At 39.0% G+C, this 16,830-nt stretch overlaps 1 long non-coding RNA gene across 1 annotated transcript in view; it reads right to left on the reverse strand.

Moving 5' to 3' along the window:
- Positions 1-2,373: 2,373 nt before the first annotated feature.
- LOC131278053 (uncharacterized) overlaps positions 2,374-16,830 on the reverse strand; it is a 146,503-nt gene continuing 132,046 nt past the window's right edge. The window contains exons 2-3 of the long non-coding RNA XR_009185185.2: positions 12,564-13,263; positions 2,374-7,451 (exon numbers count right to left, since the gene is read on the reverse strand). This is a non-coding gene — a long non-coding RNA (uncharacterized lncRNA). The remainder of the gene's footprint in view (positions 7,452-12,563; positions 13,264-16,830) is intronic.

The following is a 16,830-nucleotide window of genomic DNA, read 5'->3' on the forward strand; positions in this document are numbered from 1 at the left end:
AGCCAAAGGGGTGCTGATGCAAAATACCAGAAATTGGTTGGTTTTTATAAAGGGTATTTATTTGGGGTAGGAGCTTACATATACCAGACCATAAAGCATAAGTTACTTCCCTCACCAAAGTCTACTTTCATGTGTTGGAGCTAGATGGCTGCTGATGTCTGCGAGGGTTCAGGCTTCCTGGGTTCCTCTGGGCTCAGCTCCTGTCTTTTCTCCACAGGGTCAGCAGTAGACTATCAGACAAATGGCTCTGTCTGTCTCCCTTGGGTTTTTTCGTGTCTAAGGAGCCATCTCTCTTCCTCTGTGTTCTTCTCCTAACTCAGTTCCTCTCTTCCCAGGGCTTGCTTCTCTTTCCTCTGTATGCTGACTTCCTAGGGCTCCAGCTTAAGGCTTAAGCATCAAACTCCAACATCAAAAACCCTCAACTCTGTCCTTTGCCACACCATCCCTAATGACGTGGCCAGTCAAAGCCCTAATCACATTTTAATCATGCCCAGGTACAGACCAGATTACAAACATAATCCAAAATCTATTTTTGAAATTCGTAAGCATATCAAACTGCTGCAATAGTTATAATTTAAAAAATATTTAATTGCCATTTCCTTTTGAAATTTTAAATTGAGTACTTTTATTTCTCATACTGAGTGCAGACCAATGTGTACTAGAAATACTGCATATATCTTTATTATTTTTTGATTCATTTAAAAAATATTTCAAATCCTAGTCCTGTTGGGTGAGGGGATTACTTAACCTCAATTAATCACTATCTTGGACTTTCCTGTGGTTATACCAAACTTCTGGGCTCAAACACAGTGACAAGACTTTGAGGGTATTGCAGGGGCAACCTTACAATCTGGAATCTGTTCTCACAGTGTATCAGGCAGACATCCATTTCCCCTTTTGATATGGTCCATTCATGTCCACTTCTGATGCTTCTTTGCCATGCATAGGGAACAGGAATCTTTTTTTTAATTTAATTTAATTTTTTTTTATTTTTTACTTTTTATTAAGTAATCATGAGCTCCCAAAACAGTCATGCATAATATTCAGAATTCCCATATGTCACCATACCAACACTGCATTGTTGTGGAATATTTGTTACAAATTATGAAAAAAAATAATTAAAATATTATTACTAACTATGGTCCATAGCTATATTTGGTGTATTTTTCCATAAACCAACCTATTATTAACATATTGTATTAGTATTGTACATTTATTATAATTTGTGAGTGAATATGCTCATATTTGTACTGTTAACCACAGTCCGTCATCCACCACATGGGGAACAGGAATCTTGACAAAGTGTGTCAAAAATCTCTGACCACTAACAGCTATTCCCTTCTTGATACCTCCCAGAGGGCAGCCAGGAAGTCTTCTCCAGGCCCTGGGCATTCCAGGCCAATTAGACCTCTCTTGTCCCTTACCTGCCAGATTGGGCTCTAGCAGACCCTGAAGGCATGAGGAAGTAGCCCGACTGCCCATGTTTCCCACTCCTGCCACATTATCTTCTCTTTTCTAGCCCGCAGCCATGGCCCCATGAGGAGTTCCTTACTATCAGTTTGCTTAGGAAGAGAAAACTTGGGCCTGGTTTACAGACTGTTCTGCTGAAAGTGGACAGCTAACTTTTTATTTATTTTATTTACTTTAAAAAAAATTTATCTCACCACACCCCCACCCCAGATGGTTCACTCGTCTCTTTGCTCAATACTTTGCTCACCTTCTCCAGGAGACAGCAGGAACTGAACCCTGGACCTCCCACATGAGAAGGGAGTGCCCAACAGCCTGAGCTGTATCCACCCCCTGCAGACTGTGGCATTTCTGGCTTGTGGGATCTGCTTGTTGTGGCAGGAGGCAGCATCTGCTCATCTTTTCGGAGGCACTAGGACCCGAATTCAGGACTTCCCATGTAGTAGGCAGGTACCCAAGGTTGAGCCACATCTGCTTCTCAGAAATCCTTTTTAGTATGGAAAATTCCTTTTCCTTTCAAATTATTAAAGACATTTACCTCTACTCAAACCTTTTTTCCTCTTGGGACTTAGGTTTTGAGAACAAAAGCCAAGAAATGTTTTGCAGGAAACTGTTTCTGCTGCTTTCCACTCTACAACAAACATTCCTCACAACAATAAGAAGAGTGTCTCAGTTGCTTAAACTGGGAAGAAAAAAAGGTGAAATATGGGGAAATTTTTTAATCTCTAAATAGTGTCCACTATAATAAGTATAAGAATTGCTAAGTGGAAGAATGAATTTACTTTGTTCTTTAGAATCACCAATCATCAATTGTAAACACTCCACTACAACCTATTTTTTCCTGGAAAATGCAAGAATTTATCTCCCATGAAGAAATTAAGGACACAAAAAAACACTGAAATTATATAAATTTTAGTACTTACATTTGTTTAATATACAACCAATGACTTGAAATTATATAATTTTTATATAAATATAATTTGTTAATATTTCCACCAAGAGTTAGTTGGAAAATTTTTATATAACTTTTTACTCTCTTAGGCAACATATATATCTCACATATGATTTTGGTGAAAAATTATGATGCTTGTCTTAGTAAAGAGAGAGTTTTTATAAACCTCATGATCTTTTTTAAAAATTATAATTGCTCCTTTTAGGAGTATTGGGCTTTAGAAGGAAGTTATTTAAGAAAAAAAAATCAGAATTTTAATATTGAAAAGAAATACCATAATGAAAACATTGGCCTTAAGATGGACTCCGAGGCCCTGGGTTTGATTCCTGGGGCCTCCTGGTGAAAGCGAGCTAATCCACACCATGGAGAGCTGGCACAACAAGATAATGCAACAAAGGGAGGCAAACACAGTAGAACACTCAGTGAATGGACGGAGAGCAGACAGTGAGTGGAAGTGGCAAGGGACGTAAATAAAGATAAATATATTTTTAAAAAAGATGTACTTAGAGAAGTAGAAGTGATCTCATCATTTTACAGACAAGGAAAATAAAAATAAAGAAACAAAATTTTCAAGTCACAATTGTTTGATAGAGGAAAAGAAGCAAACCCCTTCTTATTTACTAACAGCATTAATACCTTAAGATTTACTAAACACTTCTATATGCTGTGCATTTTCCATTTAAACTTACGTTTTTATAACTTTATTTCAAATTTAAAAAAAAATAAAATAGAAAAATGCAGCTCAACAGGTTATGGAAGCATTGCTCCAAAAATGTTCTGTCCAGGCACTTTTAACTAATCTAATTCCAACTAGCTCAATTGTAAATTTATAAATCTTTGAGTTATACCTTATTTTATCCTCATTGCATAAGGGAACTAAAAGACAGTCACTAAATAAGTAGCTAAAATCCACATAGCTAGAAGTAGCATCATAGGTCTCTGATTTTAAATATGTGCTATTTGCAATAAATTATCAAGGTTTTCCTGTATTATTGATTTTTATCAGGCTATATGGCTGTCCATTTCATATATAAAAACAAAATTATTGGTTAAGACAATACCTATTTTGACAATCTCATCTTCTATTATATCTATCCAATATTCTCCTACAGGAGACACACTATGGATGGCATTCTCATGCATGACAAAAGATTATGTATAATTATTTGTGGGCATCCTCTAACTTTACCCCTTTCTGTTCTAATCAAGAAAGATATCAGAATGCAATAGGGTGCTAACATTATTTAAAGAAGAGCTTTCATCTCTAATTTGTTTCTTAAGACATCATTCACAAATCTTAGCACAGTTAGTATTATTAGTAACAAGTTACTGGCATCAGATTTTATGAGTGATTGCCACCCACATATCAGTGTGTTTCTACAGTGAAGTGAGAGCTGCTGTACAAGTCACTCCAGAAAATGCTTTGCCCTAAATTTTCTTGGCACCTTCATTAAAAGCACTTCTCAACACTACAGTTTACACAAAGGAAACATTCTTTTGATCTCTAAGACCAGGTTCAATTGTTATCTCCATTCTAAGGCCCTTTCCAATATCCTCAGGCAAAATTTCTTACATGAAGTGAAGAATAGAAATATTTGACAAAGTATGGTCTCCCTGTAAGAGACAATCAACTATTTGTTCCTTTAGCCAACACTGAGAATTTGAGGATAAATACTAGTTTTTACTGTTCTTTGTATTTCCAGTTTCTGGCAAAGTGACTACATTCAATATTTGTTAAAGTGACCTATTAAACAGTCTTTATGAGGTAGGTAGGTAGATTCTTGAAGAGCAGAGTCAAGATCATGTTGAAGAACATGAAGAAATTAGAGTTAGAGAGATTGATCTGACATAGTGTGCAAGGTGAACACTACGAATTATATTAAGGAAGAATAACAAATTATAATGTTCTTACATGTAACTAGGACAATAGGCCTTATCAGTGACACTTCAAAGGAAGACCTAGATCTGACTTGTGTATAAATTGATAAAGAGATAAAGAGGTTTCTTCTCTGAGAAACTGAAATAAAACTTGCTATTGCCAGAAATAAGATGTCTTGCATCAGAGTTTATTTTAGGTCAGGTTCATTGGAACAGTACCTGAGACTAGGAGACAGGTACTACTAATTTATTGGGGAATGTTTTCAGAAGAAGAGTGAGGGAAGGAGGATAATTGGGCAATACGCTAAGCAAAAATTTGGTTTCAGCTGGAGACTAGCTTCTGTCTGAACTCATGTAGAAATTTGTGGAACAAACTATGCTCTTACTTTAAGCCAAGAAGTATAAACTTTTTTATCTCTATGTCGATCAGTCATTAGCCAAGGTCTGCCTACCTCTATGGGGTGCATAGATTCAAGATGTGGAAGCTCTGGTTTGATCAATCACTACTCCATGGTTAAAGGGAAAACAACAATCACAACAGCAGTGTAACAGGAGTAGTGGCTAATTACGAACCAGCTATTCTCCAACAGCTCCTACTATAGTCTACTCCTCGAACCTTTCAGGCACTTGCTTCTCAAGTTCATTCAATCCAGGCACAGCTTTGGGTTAGTCAAAATTTCTAGAAAAACTTATATTTTGTTTTTCTCACCATCACAAACAATGAAAAAGTATGGTTGTCATCGTACAGTTGTCCTGAGGCTATGACTGATACTCAGAATTTTCTTCATCTTGCTGGTCTAGATGTCTTGCTTAGTGGGTTGATCCAGACTGTCATCCTTGAGGAGTTTGCGCATGGTTGTAAACTGAGTATGGACATACCAAGGGATGCACAAATGGATGAAGTGAGTGTCAAATATATCCCTCCTGTCACTATTATGTAACTTTAGTCTTTCCTCCTCATAATGAGCAAGATCAGTTATGCTTGCCAAGAGTAATTGTTTTTATTTTCTTACTGGTTTACTGGCATGAGGATCTCAAACTATTAATGGTAATGGTATCTAGTATATAAAGTTTAGTGGGATTCATACTGGGTCTCTTGGTAGAGTATCTCCCCTCTAGGAACCAGGAACCCTAGATCTACAAAGCCTAAAATTGAAGGGACAGGAAACAAAAATCCCCCAAGAGGGTACATGGGATAGATAGTAAGCAGGACCATTCGTATTTCCACCCCTTTTTACCTGGATTCATAAATTCTATTCATTGAGCAATGGAGCCATATAACAATCCTAAAAGATATCATTCCATCCTGGATGACATTCTTGGATATCATCCTTGGATGTCTCTTTTTTGAGGGGAAATAAGAGAAAGATTATGTTTGTAAACTGATCTGTTCCTTTGGGTGTGATACCTTTTTAATTTTGTTAAGTTCAAAGGTTTTAAGATTACCTAATAATGTCATCTTGGGGCTTTGATTCAACCATGTCAATAGGGCATGATTCATGGTAGCATCCCTGCCCCATTGGTGGACTGATATAAATGGACTCTCACTCAGGAAGACATATGAAAGAGGAGAGAAGTTGGTCATTTTGGTTCTGCCATATGACAGAACAGAGAAGTCTCAAACAGCTAAAGCCCCAAGACAGAGATGAGCCATTTGCCTGGTAGTTTGCACCTGAATAGCTGAGCAGCTGAGGAAGTCTGGAAAGAAACAAGCCCTATGCCAGACTGATATGGGAAGCCCTGAGAGATGAGTCATATGCCAACCTATGACTAAGATGGGAAGAAGCTGGGCCATTGGAGCCTTAAGAGGACAAAAGGAGAGACCAGGCAGAAATTACCCACCATCTTGCTTCAACACATGGCAACTGACTTTGGTGAGAAAGCAGTCTTGAGATGAGCTCTTTAGGGCCTAGTCACTGTAAGCTTTTACCCCAAATAAATACCCATTATAAAAGCTACCAGATTGCTGTTACTTTGCATCACCACTCTTTGGCTGACTAATACAGATGTCATCTCCTAACTTTCCTCAACTGAAACTTGAGGGGCTATTCCAAAACACTATCAAAGTGGCAACTTCTGGATGATCAGTATATGATAGGACCAGTGGATTTCCTGTTCATGTGCCCACTGCCATACAGCCCTGGCCATAAAGTGAGTCCCTTGGCTCAAGACAGTATTATGGAGGATCTCATATCAATTACTCAGATACTCTGTGCTTCTTCAGAGGGTACTGGCAGAGTCATTCTAGGCAGGAAAAATAAACAATGCCTATATATTTGTCAATAAAGGTAAAGTGAAACTTTGTCCTTTCTAGGATGTTGAAGGCCTAATGTAATCAACTTGCCATCATATTTCTCATTGGTCTCCTCAGGGAATGGCACTACAAGGTAAACTCAGCCTTGGATCCTGTTACTGTTAGGTTGGACATTTATGAGTGGCAGTAGCTAGATCAGTATTTGTGAAGAGATGTCCATGCTCCAAGCCTATACATAATCTTCATCTCTGTCACCATGCTAGTTCTTTCTATTCATAAGCCTATTGTACAAACACTGAGGTGACTTAGGTGAGAGGGCTGGCTGATATATACTGGCCAACTCATTCTGTAACATGGTTATTTCATGCCTCTTCTCCAGTGAAAGTGTAACACTAGATCCTAACACTTTTTGCTTTTTACCAAAGGTCCAGCTGCTTGATTTTTTCCTTGATCTGCTTTTTCCTGATCATTCTCCTTTCGTGCCTCTGACCAGAACACTAATTCATTTACCACTTCCCATGAGGTTTTAACCTCAGTCTACTTATTTTTCTATTTAAACTAGATGAATATTTATATAGACCAAAATCTGCCCCTTGTGAGGATATTTCCTCATTGCTGTCATTTGGGGAATACCATTTTGAACTTTATTACAAAAGTAATCTGTTTTCTGCCTTCACCCACAAGCCATGCTATTCTTGAATCAAGTTTAGGATCTTTCCCCTATGGTTATGTAAATAGTCATAGGTTTAATTAAGAGAGATAGGAGAAATCACTTCTGAATATTCTTGCTGTGATGTTTCACTTCTGAATATTCTTGCTGTGATGTTTCAGGGTGCTTCTTCATAAAGATGTAGCCTGTCTTCCATGTGATAGCTTCTGGGTGTTAGAAATGGTATAAATCTGGAAAGTGAACAAGAATCATGATTTTCCATTGGGATAGCTGATTCCAAGTTTCTGCTCATTTATTCTTGATCTCTCTTTTTAAAAAATTCTTCCGTCCTCTTTTCAAAAAAAATATTTTTCTACTGAGCTACTCACCAAACCAAAAGGAAAGATAATTTTTCCAAAAAAAAAAAAAAAGAAACAGAGATCTAGGTGTCAAGACAAAACTATTCCCTACAATATTGCTGTTGCAAAAAGGATAGAGAGCTAAAATCTCATATCTCAGGAGAGAATATGAGAGAGAGAGTAAGTGAGAGAGAGAGAGAGAGAGAGAAAGAAAAGAATCCTTAAAGTTAGGGTTGAAACTGTAGTGATGTGGACAGGAAAGGTCAGCATATTCAATTTGGGAATATATTGGGCTTTCTCCTATTACAACAGAGGAAATAAAAACAAGAGCTGCTGCTGAAGTTAATATTAAAATTGTCCTCATCAACTGAAGTTAGGGTTAGGGTGAAAAGACAGGATGTGAAACAAAAGATGGCAAAGTCAAATCATATTGAATCTATACTCCATTGCTCTGGAGAGTTGAAAAAGACTGAAATTCTTGTGATCCAGTAGATTTAGCTCAAAACCAGTGGCCTATACATCACTAATAAATGTCAGGTGACTCACAATTTTTGTGATAGTAAAAATATTTTTAAGTTACCTGTAAATTTTTATTCTGAAAAGCAGTTTAAAATGACTCTGGGCCATTCAGTCAATTCTAGAATAAAGTGGTCCCTTCAAGGAAAACTAGCTTAGCAGAAATTTAAGTTGGAAGGAAGATGAGTAATATGGAGGAAATGAAATCAGTCTTGTAAGAGGATATAACAATTCTCAGTACAATTTTAATAGGGCTTGTGATGTTTAGGCCAGGTAACTGTGCCCAGTTGTTTGGTCAAGCAAGCACTGGGCAAATTGTAATACTAAGCTATTTCATGAACTTTAATCATCAGTGAATTGATTGCATATATGGTTGATTACATATGCAATCAACTGAGGACACTGCCACCATCAGTGAATGAAGTCCCACCCTATCAATTGAAGGCCTGAAAAGGAGAAGTGATTTCAGCATTTAAAATAGTGTCCATCTCTACTTCAAACATTCAGTGTCTCCTGGGGAACTCATCAAAGACCATCATTGGCATCCCTGAGTTGTAGCCTGCCCTATGGAGTTTGGATTTGTGCATTCCCACAGTCATGTGAGGCAATTTTATAAAATCTCATACTGTTTACAGAAATTCCCCATCTGTTCTGTTTTCCTAGAAATTCCTGACTAATAAAGCTTGGTACTGGGAGTGCTTCTTGAGAAAGTGATTCTTAAATATGGAATTTCTGAATTCATTCTGAGATTTTTGCAATTGGCTCTCTAGTTTAATTAGATTATAGGGCATTAATTACTCTGTTTCCAATAGTCAAGAGGCTATTGATAGTCCATAGTGTAATTTGGTAATAGTGGAATGCAAAACATCACCACTGGATATGACTATGTCCATGTTTATAAGAGGAAAGGCTTTGGATGACTGTGTTTTTAACACCTCAAGAGAGTGGAGTTAAAAGTTAGTGATGATGGTAGACTACTCCCAAATATGTTAGATACAGTTACAAAAGAAAGGATGAACTAAAGGCTTCAAATTTTCCACTTGAGTGCCACATAAGTGATGTGAAAATTTCTATGTGTGCCCTGAAAGAAAATTTTGTTTGGTCCAGCTGCAGACTTGAGATCTCTGAAAACCAGACCTAATTGCATGAGTAGCAGAGTTACAATGAAAACTAAAATCTCAACTTGCAGGGTACCTGTTGTTAAAGTGAGGGCATTGACTGGAAGAGTGGAATCCTGAAAATTGATTGGGATGGAGATATATGGGATGATGATGATAGCAGTAGGGACCCTGAAGCCCTAAATTCTGCTGAGGCTTTGACAGATAAACCTGCAATGATCTGCTCTGAGGAGACAGCCACTTGACCTCCTCTACACTGTAGGGATATGGCCACCCAACCTCAAACCTGTCCCAAGGAGTCAGCCATCCAACACACACCTGAAAAGATTAATCCTGTGTCACCAGATAAAACTGCAATGGAATGCCCGGAGGTAATGCTTCTCCTTACTCCACCACTCCTCTTTTCCTCCAGGCCTATAATAAGACTAAAGTCACAAAAAGCCCCATAAGATGAAGTACAAAGTGTAACCATGAGGAAGAATGCTGTGCTCCAAAAGAACTGCATGAATTTTCCAATTTATATAGACAAAAAACAGGGAAATATGTGAGAATGGATATTAAGGGTGTAGGATAATGGTGGAAGGAATATAAAATTAGATCAGGCTGTATTTATTAATATGAGCTCACTAAGTAGAGATTCTTAATTCAATGCTGTAGCCCAAGGGATTAGAAAGGGCTCTAAAAGTTTGTTCAAGTGACTGGCTGAAATATGGACCAAAAGATGCCACCACTGTGTGAGGTCAAAATGCCAGAATTGTTCTGGAATACTATAGAAGAGGGGGTAAAGAGGCTAAGAGAGATTGGAATGTTAGAATGGATTTACTATCTAACACCTGCTTACCCACCTTAGGGATGTTCAGAGAACACACTTTTCACCGGACTATAAGGAATAGATTTGTGAGACTACTTCCATCTTCCCTGAAGTGTTCTGTATTTGCTCTTCTCTGTAGGTCAGATATTACAATGGAATCTGCTGTCACAGAAGTAGGATACTTAAGTACAATGGGAATGATCAGATCCCTGGTTGGCAGAAGCCAAGTGACAACCCTTAATTACTAAAGACAAGGTGGGTATGGCTACCAAAACAAAAAGCAGACTCAAAGCAACTATCATAAGAGCCTGAGTCTAATGGCCCACAACATTGACTAATAGATCATTGGGTACCTAGAAGTGAAATAAATGGGCAGTCTACTAAATTCTTACTTGATATGTATAAGAAGAAGAGTTTTAGATTGAACAAAAGCCTAACTTGAATTACAGAAACAGAGTCATGGCCCCTTAATCAATTCCCAGACGTGAGACAGTTTATAGACCCATAACCCCTTGAATGAGGGGAAGGCTAAGTCCCCTGAGAAAAATATCCTGTTTCACTGTCAAAAAATTTATACCATTAATCTTCCTTAATGAGACCTATGGCCTTTGATCAGGATAACTGTGCATTGGGGAAAAGGAAAAGATAAGATATTTCAGGAATTATTAGACCCTGGCTCAGAAGTGACATTAATACCAGGAGACCAAATATGTCACTGTGGTCTACCTGGCGGAGTTGGAGCTTATGGAGGTTAGGTGTTGGATGGGCTTTTAGCTTAGATCCATCCATAGAGGGCCCAGTGGGTCTCTGGACTGATTTTGTAGGTATTTCCTCTGTTCTAGAATGCATATTTGGAATAGACATACTCAGCAACTGGCAGAATCCCCGCATTGGTTCCCTAACTTGTGGTGTGCAGGCTATTATGGTAGTAAAGGCCAAGTGGAAGTCAAGTAGAACTGCCCCTACCTAGAAATATAGTAAATCAAGAGCAATACCAAATTCCTGGAGGGATTGCAAAGATCAGTGCAATCTTCAAGAACTTAAAGGAAGCAGGGGTGTTGATTCCCACCACATTCCCATTTAACTCTTGCATTTGGCCTGTGCAGAAAACAGATGGATCTTGGAAGATTATGGTGGATTATCATAAATTTAACCAGGTGGTGACACCAATAGCAACTGCTGTTCCAGATGTGATGCCATTGCTTAAGCAAACCTACACATCCCCTGGCACCTTGTATGTAGCTATTAATCTGACAAATGCATTTTTCTCAATGCATAATAAGGACTCCCAGAAACAGTTTGCTTTCATACAGCAATGCTAGCAGTATACCTTCACTGTCCTACCTCAGGGCTATATCAACTCTCTAGCCCTATGTCATAATATTGTCCACAGCAACCTTCCACAAGACATCACACTGGTCCATTATATTGATGAAAATCCTTTGACTGAATGTACTGAGCAAAAAATAGCAACTACTCTAGACTTCTTGCCATGATATTTGAGTGAGAGTTTGGGAGATAAATCCTTCAGAAAAATAGGTGCTTTCCACCTTGGTGAAATTATTAGATGTCTAGTGGTGTGGGGCATGCCAAGATATCCCTTCTAAAGTGAAGAATAAATTGTTGTATTTGACCCCCATTGCCAAAAAAGAAAAAGAACACTTAGTTGGACTCTTTGGATTTTGGAGAAAACATAATCCTTATTTGGGTGTGCTACTCCTGCCCATTTACCAAGAGACCAGAAAAGCTGATAGTTTTGAATGGGGATGGAACTTCTGTGACAGGTTCAGGTTGCTGTGCAAGCTGCACTGCCATTTAGATCTTATGACCAGGCAGATACAGTGGTTCTAGAAGTGTCAGAGGCAAATAGAGATGGCCTCTGGAGCATTTGGAAGGTCCTTATAGGAGAATCATAATGCAGACCTCTAGGATTTTGAAGAAAATCTCTGTCATCTTTTGCAGATACTCTCCTTATGAGAAACAGCTTTTGGCCTGCTACTGGGCCTTAGTAGAGACTGAATGCTTACTCAGTTACCATTGGAAGTGATTTGCCTATGAGTTGGGTATTGTCTGACAGGCCAAACCATAAAGTTGGGCATTCATAGCAGCACTCCATCATAATGTATGAGGGGTATATATGAGATAGGGCTCCAGCAGGTACTGAAAACACAAGTAAGTTACACGAGGAAGTAGCCTAAATGCACATTACCACCACTCCTGCCATATTATCTTCTCTTTTCCAGCTCAAAGCTATGGGCTTCTTGGGGAATTCTTTTTTTTTTTTTTTTTTTTTTTTAATTTTTTTATTTTTTATTGACTTTGTAATAATATTACATTAAAAATATATATGTGAGGTCCCATTCAACCCCACCCCCCCACCCCCCCCCCTCCCCCCCCCCCAACAACACTCGTTCCCATCATCATGACACATCCATTGGATTTGGTAAGTACATCTTTGGGCACCTCTGCACCTCATATACACTGGTTCACATCATGGCCCATACTCTCCTCTATTCCATCAAGTGGACCCTGTGAGGATCTACAACGTCCGGTGATTACCTCTGAAGCACCATCCAGGGCAGCTCCATGTCCCGAAGACGCCTCCACCTCTCATCTCTTCCTGCCTTTCCCCATACCCTTTGTCCATTATGTCCACTTTTCCCAATCCAATGCCACCTCTTCTATGTGGACATTGGATTGGTTGTGTCCATTGCACCTCTATGTCAAGAGGAGGCTCAGACTCCACCTGGATGCTGGATGCAATCCTCCCATTCTCAGTTGTAATCACTCTAGGCTCCATGGTGTGGTGGCTGTCCCTCTTCAACTCCATCCTAGCTGAGTGTGGTAAGTCCAATAAATCAGATTGTAGGTGCTGGAGTCTGCTGAGGCTCAGGATCCGGCTATCACATTGTCAGTCCAGAGATTCAAATCTTGGGGAATTCTTTATAGTCAGTTGACTGAGGAAGAGAAATCTTGGGCCTGGTAAACAGATGGTTCCACATAATATGCAGGAACTATCCAAAAGTGGGCAGCAGCAGCACCACAGCCTCTTTCTGAGATATACTTCAAGAACAGTGATGAGGGGGAAATCCTTCCATTGGGTAGAATTTTGAGCAGTGCGCCTGGTTGTTCATTTTGTTTGGAAGGAGGAATGCACAGAGGTGCATTTTTGCACTGATTAATGGGCTGTTGTAAAATGTTTGGCTAGATGGTCAGGGATTTTGAAGGAACGTCATTGGAAAATTGATGTCAAAGAGGTCTGTGAAAGAAGAATGAGGATAGACATTTCTGAGTGGGGAAAAAACATGAAGATATTTGTGTTCACATGAATTCTCACCAGAGGGTCACTACAGCAAAGGAAGACTTTAATAAGTGAATAAGATGACCCATTCTGTGGATAGCAGTCAGGCTCTTTTCCCAGACACTTCTGTCATTGCTCAGTGGGTTCATAAACAAAGTGGCCATGGTGGAAGGGATAGAAATTATGCATGGGCTCAGCAATAGGGACTCCCCTCACCAAAGCTGACCTGGGTACATGTGCTACTGAGTGCCCAATCTGCCAGCAGCAGAGACCCATACTCAGCCTGTGATATGGCACCATCAACTGCTACCTGGCAGATTGATTACCACTTTTATCATGGAGGGGACAGAGATTTACTCTGGAAATGGGTTTGCCTTCCCTGCATGCAATGTTTCTTTTAAAACTACCATCCATGACTTACTGAATATCTTATCCACCATTGTGATATTCCACACACCATTGCTTCTGATCAAGGAACCCACTTCACAGAAAATGATGTGTGGGAATGGGCACATGTTCATGGAATTCACTGGTTTTACCATGTTCCCCATCATTCAGAAGCAGCTGGATTGATAGACTCAATTACAGTGTCAAATAGGTGGTAATACCTTACAGGGCTGGGCAACGTTCTCTAGGAGACTGTGTATGATCTAAGCCAGGATCCACTTTATAGGGCTGTTTCTTCCAAACCCCAGAATCAAGGGAATAGGAGTGGCATCATGCACTATTACCCTTAGATATACCCTAGGAAAATTTTTCCTTCCTATGCCTGCAACCTTAAGTTCTACTGGTCTACGGGTCTTAGTTACAAAAGGAGGAGTTCTTCCATCAGGAAATACAACAGTGATTCTATTGTACTGGAAGTTAAGATTGCCACTTGGCCACTTTGGGATTCTCATGCCTCTGAATCAAAAGATGAAAAAGGGAATTGCTGTACTGGCTGGGATGATTGATACTGACTATCAATGGGAAATAAGACTTCACTATACAAGGTAGGTAAAGAAGAATTTCTCTGGAACACAGGAAATCTCCTATGGCATCTCTTAGTACTACTATGCTGTGTGATTGAAGTCAGTGAAAAACTGCAACAACCCAATCCAGGCAGGACTAACAATGGTCCAGCATCTAAAGGAATGAGAGTTTAGGTCACCCTACCTGGAAAAGAACCACCACCAGTTGAGGAGCTTGCTGAGTGTCAAGGGAACATGGAATGGGTAAATACGAACTTTGAACATGTGACCAGTTTCAGAAATAAGGACTATAATGATCTTGAATATTTCTTCCTTGCTTTGTTATGAGTATGTTTATATATGTACATAAAAGAAATACATTTATTTTCTTCCCTTTCTTATCTCTTTATCACCTACATAAGTTGTATTAGTTTCATGACATAGTATTTAACTTACAAGATAGCACATTTAAGAGTGAATATGAGCCAAGGACTTCCATCCTATTCTGAAGGAATTTAGTGTGTTTCCAGTTGTATGCAGGACAGTTGAGTATTTTTAGTCAAAAAAAAAAAATCTATTGTTTTTATTTAGAGATTAAGTTTGGCTTAGAAATGAGCATGGCTGCCGGGTAGAAAAGGGGTAGACTGTGAAATTAGGCAAATGTGACAATTTGGCCAGGTAATGGTGCCTGGCTGTTTGGTCAAGCGGAGCACTGGACTAATTGTAATACAAGGGCATTTCATGGACTTCAATCCTCAGTGAATTGATTGCAAATATGGCTGATTACATCTACAATCAACTGAGGACAATGCCATCAGCAATATGTAAAATCTCATCCAATCAGGTGAAGGTCTGAAAAGGAGAAGTGATTTCAGCATTCAGATAGAGAATTTCCATTTCTACCTCCTTGTGAACTCATTGAGGACCTTCATCAGAATTCCTGGCTTGCGTGGCCCACTGGGTGGACTGGGGGAGAGTGTGGACTACAATGTGGACCACTGTCCATGTGGTGTAGCAGTGCTCCAGAATGTATTTGCCAGGTGCAGTAGATGTGCTGCAATGATGGAAGAGGTTGTTGATGTGGGAGGGGTGGGATGGGTGGGGTGGGGAGTATATAGGGACCTTATATTTTTTGAATGTAAGTTTTAATAGAAAATAAAGAAAAAGAAAAATAAGTTATCCATTTGTCAAATGCAAACTCATAGAAATAAAGAAATATAGAAATCCCCCCCCCCCAAAAAAAAAAAAAAGAATCCCTGGCCCTGGCTTAGAGCCTACATGATGGAATTTGGACTTGTGCATCCTCATCATTGCATGAAACAATTTTATAAAATCTCATACCATTTACAGATACCTCCTGTCAGTTCTTTTTCCCTAGAGAACCCTAATACAGTGCTTCTATCCACCCCTGGTGTAAGAAGTAACACTGAGCGGGTTCCAACAGAAATGCCTTAGGGGGGATAATTCTCAGAGATAAAAGGTCTGTATGTTTAAATCTTGACCCCTCTTCTTACTTAAAGAAAATAAATATGTAAATTTTAGCTATTCAGAGATGGCGCACATTGTAATATTTAATATTCTCTACTTTTCATTTTCTATTTTGAGTATATATATTAAGCAATACACTTGCAGATAGCTTATCTTTCTTGCCTGTAGAAACATCATGTTCTATGAGTCATATTAATAGATCCCAGAAGGTCACCTTCTCCCCTTCACTCAATCCTCATTCCCCAATATATCTTTGTGACCATATTGCCATTTAAAGTAACTGTATCCACCTTGCTTCTGAAGTTAAGGATTGCCACCTTGTCTCCAGGTCCTGTCATCTGCACTGCTACCAGGGAACCTAGTTTTGTAACAGCTTCTCTTACCATCAGTTCCATCCTGGAAAAGACAGCTACTACTAAGTTTTCAATGTGCTGATGTCCCTCCTCACCAGAACATTTTTTATTAGGTTGGTAGATGGAGTGTCTTCCATGTCTTTCCAAGGAAGCTGGTGTTATAAAGTATATTAGAACTATCACTTAAGGTCCTTGCCAGGGTGTTAAATCCTGTGTCACAGGAGAGTTTTCCCATATCAAACAACTCTCCTTTATTCAGTTTAAAATTCCACATTCCTTCATCCAGCACTTTTGGGATCCATTTCAGACATAATATCCCAGTTCTTCCTCCTAAATGTTAGGCAGATCCTACAGCTTCTTTGGTTTATAATTCCACTTGTCTCTTAGAAGGCTAGTTTCCCAGTCATTTTATCTTGAGAGTTAACCTGTATTTTGGTTCTGATATTCAGGAAGGGATATTTTGGAAGGTCCTAAAAAACAGGCATTGTTTTAAGTCACATGCCTCATTGAAGGCCCTGAAAATTCAACTAAGAAAAGGGCTCATAACCTAGCAAAGTGGAAAACTGGTAATTTCTGTGGGCTTAGTGTGTTTAGGATAAAATGAGGAGTCACTGTTTCAAGTGCAGATACCCAGATGGCCCCATTTCTTGTCTCAGGATCCCAAAAGTTTTCTCTCTATACTCTTTTTATGGTAGGAAATATTCTTTGTTAGGCAATTTATCATGGTAGTACCC

The sequence above is a fragment of the Dasypus novemcinctus genome, chromosome 1 (genome assembly GCF_030445035.2).
Source record: "Dasypus novemcinctus isolate mDasNov1 chromosome 1, mDasNov1.1.hap2, whole genome shotgun sequence".
In the NCBI taxonomy this organism is placed as follows: Eukaryota; Metazoa; Chordata; class Mammalia; order Cingulata; family Dasypodidae; genus Dasypus; species Dasypus novemcinctus.